We start from the raw sequence: 13,118 nt of genomic DNA on the forward strand, positions 1-13,118 counted from the left end.
GAATGTTTTGTCATGATTGGGAATGTTTTGTTATGATGGGAACGTTTTGTTATGATGGGAATGTTTTGTTATGATGGGAATGTTTTGTTATGACGGGAATGTTTTGTTATGAAGGGAATGTTTTGTTATGATTGGGAATGTTTTGTTATGATGGGAATGTTTTGTTATGATGGGAATGTTTTGTTATGACGGGAATGTTTTGTTATGACGGGAATGTTTTGTTATGATGGGAATGTTTTGTTATGATGGGAATGTTTTGTTTTACTGGGAATGTTTTATTATGATGGGAATGTTTTGTTATGAACGAGAATGTTTTGTTATGATGGAGGATGTTTTGTTATGACGGGAATGTTTTGTTATGATTGGGAATATTTTGTTAGGATGGAGAATGTTTTGTTATGATAGGAATGTTTTGTTATGATGGGAATGTTTTGTTATGAACGAGAATGTTTTGTTACGATAGGAATGTTTTGTTATGACGGGAATGTTTTGTTTTGATTGGGAATGTTTTGTTATGAACGAGAATGTTTTCTTATGATGGGGAATGTTTTGTTATGACGGGAATGTTTTGTTATGATGGGAATGTTTTGTTACGAACGAGAATGTTTTGTTATGATGGGGAATGTTTTGTTATGATGGAGAATGTTTCGCTATGACGGGAATGTTTTGTTATGATGGGAATGTTTTGTTATGATGGGAATGTTTTGTTATGATGGGAATGTTTTGTTATGATAGGAATGTTTTGTTATGATGGGGAATGTTCTGTTATGATTGGGAATGTTTTGTTATGATGGGAATGTTTTGTTATGATGGGAATGTTTTGTTATGACGGGAATGTTTTGTTATGACGGGAATGTTTTGTTTTACTGGGAATGTTTTGTTATGATGGGAATATTTTGTTATGATGGAGAATGTTTTGTTATGATGGGGAATGTTTTGTTATGATGGGAATGTTTTGTTATGATGGGAATATTTTATTATGATGGGAATGCTTTGTTATGACGGGTATGTTTTGTTAAGATTGGGAATGTTTTGTTATGATGGGAATGTTTTGTTATGATGGGAATTTTTTGTTATGATGGAGAATGTTTTGTTATGATGGAGAATGTTTTGTTATGATGGGAATGTTTTGTTATGATGGGAATGTTTTGTTATGATGGGAATATTTTATTATGATGGGAATGCTTTGTTATGACGGGTATGTTTTGTTAAGATTGGGAATGTTTTGTTATGATGGGAATGTTTTGTTATGATGGAAAATGTTTTGTTATGATGGGAATGTTTTGTTATGATGGGAATATTTTATTATGATGGGAATGCTTTGTTATGACGGGAATGCTTTGTTATGATGGGGAAAGTTTTGGATATAACTTCGACACTTGCTTGCTGCACAGCCTGTGTAACTCAGGAGAGACAGTGTGCCCTGCTGCAGGGTTGAGGATTGGTATGGGCCGGTGGTGCGTGTAACTTGGGAGAGAGAGCGAAAAAAAAGTAGCCACTGACTCTACACTAGTTAGACAAACTTGTAAATGCCATTGGTCTATCATCATCCCACCTGACAGTGCCTGCCTTTACTGCATCAAAACGATGTAAAGAAACTAGCTAAGATAGACAGAGGCTAGTTGAGGCTAATTTTCTGCGCTCCCCGTTCTTGTCTATAACAACTCGCCTACCTTTCGGTTGCTTGTTTAGCAAACTTCATTCTATTTTGCATTGATTAGAGATCTCCCACTTCACGTTGACATGGAGCCTCTGACTGTAATGCCCACAACAACAAGCTACAAGCTTGAAACGCAGCCTGGGGGCATGCAACCTGTGTAGGCTATACGGTTACCGGGACACCGCAGCAGCCTGTGGGATGGACCCAAAATCACTGTCATCAATACCTTTAAATAAAATCTATTTAATGATTAATTTTGAAAGTAACCCTCCAAAAAGTAAATCATAAACCTTTTTAATGTGAGGATGTACTAGGTAGCTGTTTCTTGGGCTCCAGGAATGTGCCTGAAAAAACATTTAACTGACTGAAAGTATAAGGGGATATTGTGAACAAATGTTGTAGTCAAGGCTACGATGGTGCCAGTGCAATGAGTGGAGCTTCCTCTGGTGTTCAGAAGCCATATCAGACCGAGAGCCTAATGCTCCTTAGGTAGTTCTTTCTGAGTTTTAGCTCTAGAAACGATCACTCCGCAGAAGAGAAACTGCGTCATGCCAATGTATGTATTTTTATGGGGCGCATGTCATAAAAACTACATTCAACATGTTGCTGTTTTATTACATTTCAAATGTCATGGTATATCCTTGTGTATAACAATGTCACGCACATCATTTTATTTAATTGAGACAAAGCCTTTTTGTTAAAATAGGCCTATGATTTTCCTTACTCAAAAATGAATACTTCCAAATATTTCGACTAACGTCCATTAGGATAGTTGAATATTCAAATAACCGTGTCCATCCCTAGTGAACAAAATGTTTTACATCATTTTCAGGCTGTCAGTCAAAGTGGAGGACAACTCTTCGTTGTATCCAAGGTTAATGTGCTGAGAGACGCTCAGAGACTTCTCCACCATATGGATAGGTTCATCCAGGCACTGTTGAAGGTTGCACCCCATCCGCCATCCCACACACTGTTGGATTGAGATAATAGCAGTCATTGCCCTACAGTTTAAGCCACCTATCTTTGCTACATTTCTAGTGCTAGTACTAATCCTAAAATATTAATGTCTGTAACATTATTCCACTCAAGAAATTCTCTCTCTAACATGGGGAAAGCACAGTTTCGTCTTTCTTTCTTTCTTTCTTTCTTTCTTTCTTTCTTTCTTTCTTTCTTTCTTTCTTTCTTTCTTTCTTTCCCAGCTATTTTAAGATGAATGCACCGATTGTAAATCGCTATGGATAAGAGTGTCTGCTAAATGACAAAATGTAAAATCTTTCTTCCTTTCTCACATACATAGTTTAAGACGAATGCACTAATTGTATGTCACATCTGGATAAGAGCTTCTGTTAAATGACTAAAATGTAAAACCTTTCTATCTCTCTCTCTCTCTCTCCATTTGTTTCTCAGTATAGGGCCATCTGTTACTAGGCAGGCAGAATGCTTGGTTGAAATACTCTATGTACGCTCTAATTAATTCAACCAAATTGTTTTAGAATAGATTAATACAATAATGGCAGCACATGAAAGGTTATTTCAAGTACACCTTTGAACTAATCTCATAAAAGTCGATTGTTGTTCTATTTAGCACGCTTTCTTACCTTCGGGTGCACTTTTACCAAGTACTGCCTCTAGCTAAGAGATAATGCTGTTGTTTTTAGTTGTGTGAAACTCTGCTGTCGTTTTATCTGCTGTTTTTATTGTCTGATGGAGGCTGGGTCCTTTAGGAGGTAAACAACTGGATGACTCCAGTATACTGACCGCTCTTGAGTGTTAAATCAAATCAAATCAAATTTGTTTATACGTGGTTAGCAGATGTTAATGCGAGTGTAGCGAAATGCTTGTGCTTCTAGTTCCGACAATGCAGTAATAACCAACGAGTAATCTAACCTAACAATTCCACAACTACTACCTTATACACACAAGTGTAAAGGGATAAAGAATATATACATACAGATATATGAATTAGTGATGGTACAGAACGGCATAGGCAAGATGCAGTAGATGGTATCAAGTACAGTGTATACATATGAGATGAGTAATGTAGGGTATGTAAACATAAAAGTGGCATAGTTTAAAGTGGTTAGTGATACATGTATTACATAAAGATGGCAAGATTCAGTAGATGATATAGGGTACAGTATATACAGTGCCTTGCGAAAGTATTCGGCCCCCTTGAACTTTGCGACCTTTTGCCACATTTCAGGCTTCAAACATAAAGATATAAAACTGTATTTTTTTGTGAAGAATCAACAACAAGTGGGACACAATCATGAAGTGGAACGACATTTATTGGATATTTCAAACTTTTTTAACAAATCAAAAACTGAAAAATTGGGCGTGCAAAATTATTCAGCCCCTTTACTTTCAGTGCAGCAAACTCTCTCCAGAAGTTCAGTGAGGATCTCTCAATGATCCAATGTTGACCTAAATGACTAATGATGATAAATACAATCCACCTGTGTGTAATCAAGTCTCCGTATAAATGCACCTGCACTGTGATAGTCTCAGAGGTCCGTCAAAAGCGCAGAGAGCATCATGAAGAACAAGGAACACACCAGGCAGGTCCGAGATACTGTTGTGAAGAAGTTTAAAGCCGGATTTGGATACAAAAAGATTTCCCAAGCTTTAAACATCCCAAGGAGCACTGTGCAAGCGATAATATTGAAATGGAAGGAGTATCAGATGTGTACGCAGAGGAACTTAAAACGTATTACCCTCTCCACTACTGTCCCGTCAATGTGGATAGGGGGGATAGGGGGGTGATCCCGCGGTAGTCATTTAGCTCAGTTACCGTAGCTTACTTGGGAACAGGAACAATGGTGGCCCTCTTGAAGCATGTGGGAACAACAGACTGGGATAAGGATTGATTGAATATGTCCATAAACACACCAGCCAGCTGGTCTGCGCATGCTCTGAGGACGCGGCTGGGGATGCCGTCTGGGCCTGCAGCCTTGCGAGGGTTAACACGTTTAAATGTTTTACTCACATCGGCTGCAGTGAAGGAGAGTCCGCAGGTTTTGGTAGCGGGCCGTGTCAGTGGCACTGTATTGTCCTCAAAGCGAGCAAAGAAGTTGTTTAGTATGTCTGGGAGCAAGACATCCTGGTCCGCGACGGGGCTGGATTTCTTTTTGTAAATCCGTGATTGACTGTAGACCCTACCACATACCTCTTGTGTCTGAGCGGTTGAATTGCAACTCTACTTTGCCTCTATACTGACGCTTAGCTTGTTTGATTGCCTTGGGGAGGGAATAGCAACACTGTTTGTATTCGGTCATGTTTCCGGTCACCTTGCCCTGGTTAAAAGCAGTGGTTCGTGCTTTGAGTTTCGCAGGAATGCTGCCATCAATCCACGGTTTCTGGTTTGGGAATGTTTTAATAGTTGCTGTGGGTACGACATCGCCAATGCACTTTCTAATGAACTCGTTCACCGAATCAGAGTATTCGTCAATGTTGTTGTTGGACGCAATGCGGAACATATCCCAATCCAGGTGATCAAAGCAGTCTTGAAGCGTGGAATCAGATTGGTCGGATCAGCGTTTCTGTCTGTAGGCTGGAAGCAACAAAATGGAGTTGTGGTCAGCTTTTCCAAAAGGAGGGCGGGGGAGGACCTTATATGCGTCGCAGAAGTTATAATAACAATGATCCAGGGTTTTACCAGCCCTGGTTGGGCAATCGATATGCTGATAGAATTTAGGGAGTCTTGTTTTCAGATTAGCCTTGTTAAAATTCCCAGCTACAATGAATGCAGCCTCAGGATATGTGGTTTCCAGTTTACAAAGAGTCAAATAAAGTTTGTTCAGGGCCATCGATGTGTCTGCTTGGGGTGTAATATATATGGCTGTGATTATAATCTAAGAGAATTCCCTTGGTAGATAATGCGGTCGACATTTGATTGTGAGGAATTCTAAGTCAGGTGAACAGTGCAGAGCTGAGTGCGCAGGTCATCCCTTGCAGTAAGTAGGCTGAGTGTGTAGGTCATCCCTTGCAGTAAGTAGGCTGAGTGTGGAGGTCATCCCTTGCAGTAAGTAGGCTGAGTGTGGAGGTCATCCCTTGCAGTAAGTAGGCTGAGTGTGGAGGTCATCATCCCTTGCAGTAAGTAGGCTGAGTGTGAAAGTCATCCCTTGCAGTAAGTAGGCTGAGTGTGGATGTCATCCCTTGCAATAAGTAGGCTGAGTGTGGAGGTCATCCCTTGCAGTAAGTGGGCTGAGTGTGAAGGTCGTCCCTTGTAGTATGTGGGCTGAGTGTGGAGATCGTCCCTTGTAGTATGTGGGCTGAGTGTGGAGGTCATCCCTTACAGTATGTGGGCTGAGTGTGAAGGTCGTCCCTTGTAGTATGTGGGCTGAGTGTGAAGGTCGTCCCTTGTAGTATGTGGGCTGAGTGTGAAGGTCGTCCCTTGTAGTATGTGGGCTGAGTGTGAAGGTCGTCCCTTGTAGTATGTGGGCTGAGTGTGGAGATCGTCCCTTGTAGTATGTGGGCTGAGTGTGGAGATCGTCCCTTGTAGTATGTGGGATGAGTGTGGAGGTCATTCCTTTGTTCTCACTCACATGATACTGTAGTTGCACCACAAGTTCCAGTGACAGACTGCATTCTGGTGTGTAAGTGTGAAGTTGCTTGGTGCTAGACATTTTTCAAAGGTAACAACCCAAAGATGTTTAGATTCATTTGAATTATACCTTAGATTTACAGGGTTACCGTATCACTAACAGTGATAGCAGGCCCATGCATGATGCACTTATGACACAAAAAGGGCATCGCATCACTCCATGTGGAAGGTACAGCACACCTCATCCAGATTAACATAACCTCACTGCTCCTCCCTGGAGAGGTAGCATGATATATTTCCTGGTAGGCAGAGAACTCAGCTCTTGTTTTTTTACAATTTCCAGTTCATTAGCACAGTTGTGGCTGCGCTAGTGCACTCGCAAAACACACCTGCCTTCCTTTAGGAGGCTTTACCACGCAAGCACACAGGCCCAGCGCACACGCCCGGTGCCTGGTGCATTTTTTAAGAATATGATAATGAACCTGGCTTGACAGAGTAATTAACAGGGCTAAATGAAAATCTCATGAGGTTCAGGGATGGTTAGCAGATGTTCTATGAAATCCATTATAGAGGAAACGTCTTGTAAGGGAAGGAGGCAGGGAGAAAGGCAGGAGACTACACGTAGCATACATATAGTACAGTATGGAGAGAGGAGTGTGGGGTCATCTGTTGTGGTGGAAGACTTTTATTTGGACATGCTGTCTTTGTAGCAGTGCATTGGCTTACATGCTTCACAGAGTTTATGGGAGGAACAGAGCAGTGAACTGTGACTCCATAAAACACAACAACGGCACATGTCTTCAGCTCCTTTAGAATAGAAATTGTAGCAATATGAGCGTCAACATAGTGAATTTGGTTTTTAGGATAGGATAAGTGTCAAATGAGACAGTATCAAACAGGAACTGGGCCTCTGTGATTTAAGATGGTGCAGACGAGTGACATTGCCATCCTGCTAGCTCACTTTGTTTGAATGTGTATTGAACTGTTGAGGAAGAGCTTGCAAGTAAGCATTTCACTGTCCAGTTTGCACCCTCTCTCCTGTCCTGTTTACACCTTGTATCCTGTCCTGTTACCAACCTGGATCCTGTCCTGTTTACAACGCGAATCCTGTCCTGTTTACACGCTGTATCCTGTCCTGTTTACATCCTGTATCCTGTCCTGTTTACAACCTGTATCTTATAACCTGTATCTTGTATCCTGTCCTGTTACCACCCTGGATCCTGTCCTGTTTACACCCTGTATCCTGTATTTTTTACACCCTGTATCCTGTCTTTTTTACATCCTGTATCCTGTCCTGTTTACACCCTGTATCCTGTCTTTTTTACACCCTGTATCCTGTATTTTTTTACACCCTGTATCCTGTCCTGTTTCCATCCTGTATCCTGTCCTGTTTATACCCTGCATCCTGTATCCTGTCTTTTTTACATCCTGTATCCTGTCCTGTTTACACCCTGTATCCTGTATTTTTTACACCCTGTATCCTGTCCTGTTTCCATCCTGTATCCTGTCCTGTTTATACCCTGTATCCTGTATCCTGTCTTTTTTACACCCTGTATCCTGTCCTGTTTACACCCTGTATCCTGTATTTTTTACATCCTGTATCCTGTCCTGTTTACACCCTGTATCCTGTCTTTTTTACACCCTGTATCCTGTTCTGTTTACATCCTGTATTCTGTATCCTGTTTATACCCTGTATCCTGTCTTTTTTACACCCTGTATCCTGTCCTGTTTATACCATATATCCTGTATCCTATCCTGTTTATACCCTGTATCCTGTCTTTTTGACATCCTGTATCCTGTCCTGTTTACACCCTGTATCCTGTTCTGTTTACATCCTGTATCCTGTATCCTGTTTATACCCTGTATCCTGTATCCTATCCTGTTTATATCCTGTATCCTGTTTAGATCCTGCGTGCTGTCCTGTTTACACAGTGTATCCTGTCTGGTTTACATTATGTATCTCGTATCTTGTTTACACCCTGTATCCTGTTCTGTTTACATCCTGTATCCTGTATCCTGTTTACACCCTGTATCCTGTATCCTATTCACACCCTGTATCCTGTTCTGTTTACAGCCTGTATCCTGTATCCTGTATCCTGTTTACACCCTGTATCCTGTATCCTGTCCTTTTTACACCATGTATCCTGTCCTGTTTACAACCTGTATCTTATAACCTGTATCCTGTTTACACCCTGTATCCTGTCATGTTTACATCCTGTATCCTGTATCCTGTTTACACCCTGTATCCTGTATCCTATTCACACCCTGTATCCTGTTCTGTTTACATCCTGTATCCTGTATCCTGTTTACACCCTGTATCCTGTATCCTGTCCTTTTTACACCATGTATCCTGTCCTGTTTACAACCTGTATCTTATAACCTGTATCCTGTTTACACCCTGTATCCTGTCCTGTTTACACCATGTATCCTGTCCTGTTTCCGTCCTGTATCCTGTATCCTGTTTACACCCTGTATCCTGTCCTGTTTACACCCTCTATCCTGTATCCTGTTTACCCTCTGTATCCTGTTCTGTTTATACCCTGTATCCTGTATCCTGTCCTGTTTACACCATGTATCCTGTATCCTGTTTCCATCATGTATCCTGTATCCTGTTTACACCCTGTATCCTGTCCTGTTTACACCATGTATCCTGTATCCTGTTTCCATCCTGTATCCTGTATCCCGTTTCCATCCTGTATCCTGTATCCAGTTTCCATCCTGTATCCTGTATCCTGTTTACATCCTCTATCCTGTATCCTTTTTACACCATGTATCCTGTCCTATTTACAACCTGTATCTTATAACCTGTATCCTGTTTACACCCTGTATCCTGTCCTGTTTACACCCTGTATCCTGTATCCTGTCCTGTTTACACCATGTATCCTGTATGCTGTTTACATCATGTATCCTGAATCCTGTTTACATCCTGTATCCTGTTTACATTCTCTATCCTGTATCCTCTTTACATCCTCTAACCTGTATCCTTTTTACACCATGTATTCTGTATCCTGTTTACATCATGTATCCTGTATCCTGTATCCTGTTTCCATCCTGTATCCTGTATCCTGTTTACATTATATATCCTGTATCCTGTTTACACACTGTATCCTGTCCTGTTTATACCCTGAATCCTGTATCCTGTCCTGTTTACACCATGTATCCTGTATCCTGTTTACATCATGTATCCTGTCCTGTTTACATCATGTATCCTGTATCCTGTCCTGATTACACCATGTATCCTGTATCCTGTTTACACCATGTATCCTGTATCCTGTTTGCATCATGTATCCTGTTCTGTTTAAATCATGTATCCTGCCCTGTTTACATCTATACTATTTGTTGGCGTGAAGGTGTGTGTACTGTACATTTATCTGTGTGTGAGTGTGTGTGTGTCAGTGTACATGAGTGTGTGTGTGTGAGTGTGTGTGTGACTCTGTGTGAGTGCATGTGTGTGAGTGCGTGTGTGTGAGCTCATTCACTCCTTCATTCTTTCTTCTCCACTGTGCTCACTGTTCACAGTTCGTCGCTTGGAGGGCGGGTCGACTCGACTGGCTGCCTTCACCAATTGGCTGTTGACTGGTAGATAGCATAGCAGCAGCATCAGTGGCACATCCAGAGGCGAAGTCACACTCCACCAATAGACTCACACAGAGAAGAGCCATCTGCTTCCCTCTCTAAACTTTGGAACAAAGACACAAGGCTTTCAAAAGTTCCCCAAATAGGAGAAATGCATTCGGACTAATTTCACACTAAGTTTGGGTCTAATTTCCCACTGTTAGGTATATGATTGGATTTTTTCCCCATGCAGAGTGCAGACCTCAACGTGTCTAATATAGATTCAGATGGCACTGCGTGAGAGATGTTTCCTGTGAAATATTCAGAAATATTTGAACAAAAATATAAACGCAGCATGCAACAATTTCAACAATTTACTGAGTTACAGTTCATATAAGGAAATCAGTCTACTGAAATAAATAAATTAGGCCCTAATGTATGGATTTCACATGACTGGGCAGGGGCGCAGCCATGGGTTGGCCTGGGAGGGCATAGGCCCACCCACTTGGGAGCCAGGCCCACCCACTGGGGAACCAGGCCCAGCAAAACAAAAGGGCATTATTACAGACAGAGATTCTCCTCAGTTTTATTAGCTGTCCGTTGGCTGGTCTCAGACAATCCCGCAGGTGAAGAAGCCCGGATGTGGAGGTCCTGGGCTGGCGTGGTTACATGTGGTCTGCGGTTGTGAAGCCGGTTGGACATACTGCCAAATTCCCTAAAATTACTTTGGAGGTGTCTTATGGAGAGAAATTAACATTACATTATCTGGCAACAGCTCTGGTAGACATGCCAATTGTACGCTCCCTCAAAACTTGAGACATTTGTAGCATTGTGTTGTGTGACAAAACTACACATTTTAGAGTGTTCTTTTATTTCCCCCAGCACAAGGTGCACCTGTGTAAGGATCATGCTATTTAATCAGCTTCTTGATATGCCACACATGTTAGGTGGATGGATTATTTTGGCAAAGGAGAAATGCTTACTAACAGGGATGTAAACAAATTTGTGCACAACATTTTAGAGAAATTAGCTCTTTGTGCGTATGGAACATTTCTGTGATCTTTAATTTCAGCTCATGAAACATGGGACCAACATTATTATTATTATTTTTTTTTTCACCTTTATTTAACCAGGTAGGCTAGTTGAGAACAAGTTCTCATTTGCAACTGCGACCTGGCCAAGATAAAGCATAGCAGTGTGAACAGACAACACAGAGTTACACATGGAGTAAACAATTAACAAGTCAATAACACAGTAGAAAAAAAAGAGAGTCTATATACATTGTGTGCAAAAGGCATGAGGAGGTAGGCGAATAATTACAATTTTGCAGATTAACACTGTAGTGATAAATGATCAGATGGTCATGTACAGGTAGAGATATTGGTGTGCAAAAGAGCAGAAAAGTAAATAAATATAAACAGTATGGGGATGAGGAGGTAAAATAGGGTGGGCTATTTACCGATAGACTATGTACAGCTGCAGCGATCGGTTAGCTGCTCAGATAGCAGATGTTTGAAGTTGGTGAGGGAGATAAAAGTCTCCAACTTCAGCGATTTTTGCAATTCGTTCTAGTCACAGGCAGCAGAGAACTGGAACAAAAGGTGGCCAAATGAGATGTTGGCTTTGGGGATGATCAGTGAGATACACCTGCTGGAGCGCGTGCTACGGGTGGGTGTTGCCATCGTGACCAGTGAACTGAGATAAGGCGGAGCTTTACCTAGCATGGACTTGTAGATGACCTGGAGCCAGTGGGTCTGGCGACGAATATGAGTAGAGCATACAGGTCGCAGTGGTGGGTGGTATAAGATGCTTTAGTAACAAAACGGATGGCACTGTGATAAACTGCATCCAGTTTGCTGAGTAGAGTATTGGAAGCAATTTTGTAGATGACATCGCCGAAGTCGAGGATCGGTAGGATAGTCAGTTTTACTAGGGTAAGTTTGGTGGCGTGAGTGAAGGAGGCTTTGTTGCGGAATAGAAAGCCGACTCTAGATTTGATTTTAGATTGGAGATGTTTGATATGAGTCTGGAAGGAGAGTTTACAGTCTAGCCAGACACCTAGGTACTTATAGATGTCCGCATATTTTAGGTCGGAACCATCCAAGGTGGTGATGCTAGTCGGGCGTGCGGGTGCAGGCAGCGAACGGTTGAAAAGCATGCATTTGGTTTTACTAGCGTTTAAGAGCAGTTGGAGGCCACATTATACATGTTGCGTTTATATTTTTGTTCCATATAACTCTCTGAGAGGATAAGCAATAAAGAGAAATGCACGTGGTTAAGTGTGTGTGTGGGTGTGTGTGTGTGCGTGAGTGTGTGTGTGTGCGTATAAGAACAGCATTAATAATGAGCGTGTTATCTGATTGTGTTATTGTGGGTCATTCTGTGTGCAGTACAGTAGGTGTCAACCAGCTGCAGGACGTTCAATAAGGACTTCCTGTCCTGTTCCTGTCCTCCCACTCACTCAGTGGCAGCCTGCAGCCACCACCCACGTACCTCTGGTCATGGTGCATCACTAATGTACCACCACCGGTCCTAATGTACCACCACTGGCCCTGCAGCAGGGAACGCTACAGAAACACTTTACACACACTTCACTTTACACTCAACTCAAACACTTGATGTTAGCATTATCTTTGTGACAAGACATCGGAGACGTTGGTGGACAAGGCTTGAACTTGAACCTCCAATGACCTTGCACTGGTTTATTGTGTCAATCTGTCTTACACAAACTCCAAAGTGATTTCTCTCTCTCTCGCTCTCTCTCTCTCTCTCTCTGCTCTCTCTCTCTCTCTCACTTGCTCGCTCTCTCTCACTCGCTCTTTCAGGTCCCATATTATGACATACTTAATATATTCTAGAGGAGTGCTCTGCCAAAATACTATGTTTATATTATGAGTGAAGAATGCAAGTACATGGACCCTAATGCCCTAACATGTGAGGTTGGAACTGATACAGTATTAAGCCATAACATTATGCTTCTGCTATTCCCGACAAGGACGTTTTTGAGGCAGAATGAAATACTACTCTGTTCAAATAAATCTCTACTAATGACATGAAATATGTTTACATTTTGACACATCCCTATCTGTAACACCACTTAGGATGGAAAACAGAACCACAATGAGTTACAGTTGTGTTCCTGTCTACCATAAACAGTGTACTCTTCAGTGGCGATAACATACAACAGTGGTGTGTGGATTTGCAGTATCACACCACACGACCGCCAGTCTTCCTCTTCACTGATAACTCAGTTGAAATACAGCATCTGACTAGGAATTCCTACCAACTCATCTATGTAGTGTATCGAGAAGAGGGCAGCTCTAAATCACTGGCTTGGTTCAGATGCAGTTCAGTGGAGGT

The sequence above is a fragment of the Oncorhynchus mykiss genome, chromosome 19, assembly GCF_013265735.2.
Source record: "Oncorhynchus mykiss isolate Arlee chromosome 19, USDA_OmykA_1.1, whole genome shotgun sequence".
NCBI classification, from domain to species: Eukaryota; Metazoa; Chordata; class Actinopteri; order Salmoniformes; family Salmonidae; genus Oncorhynchus; species Oncorhynchus mykiss.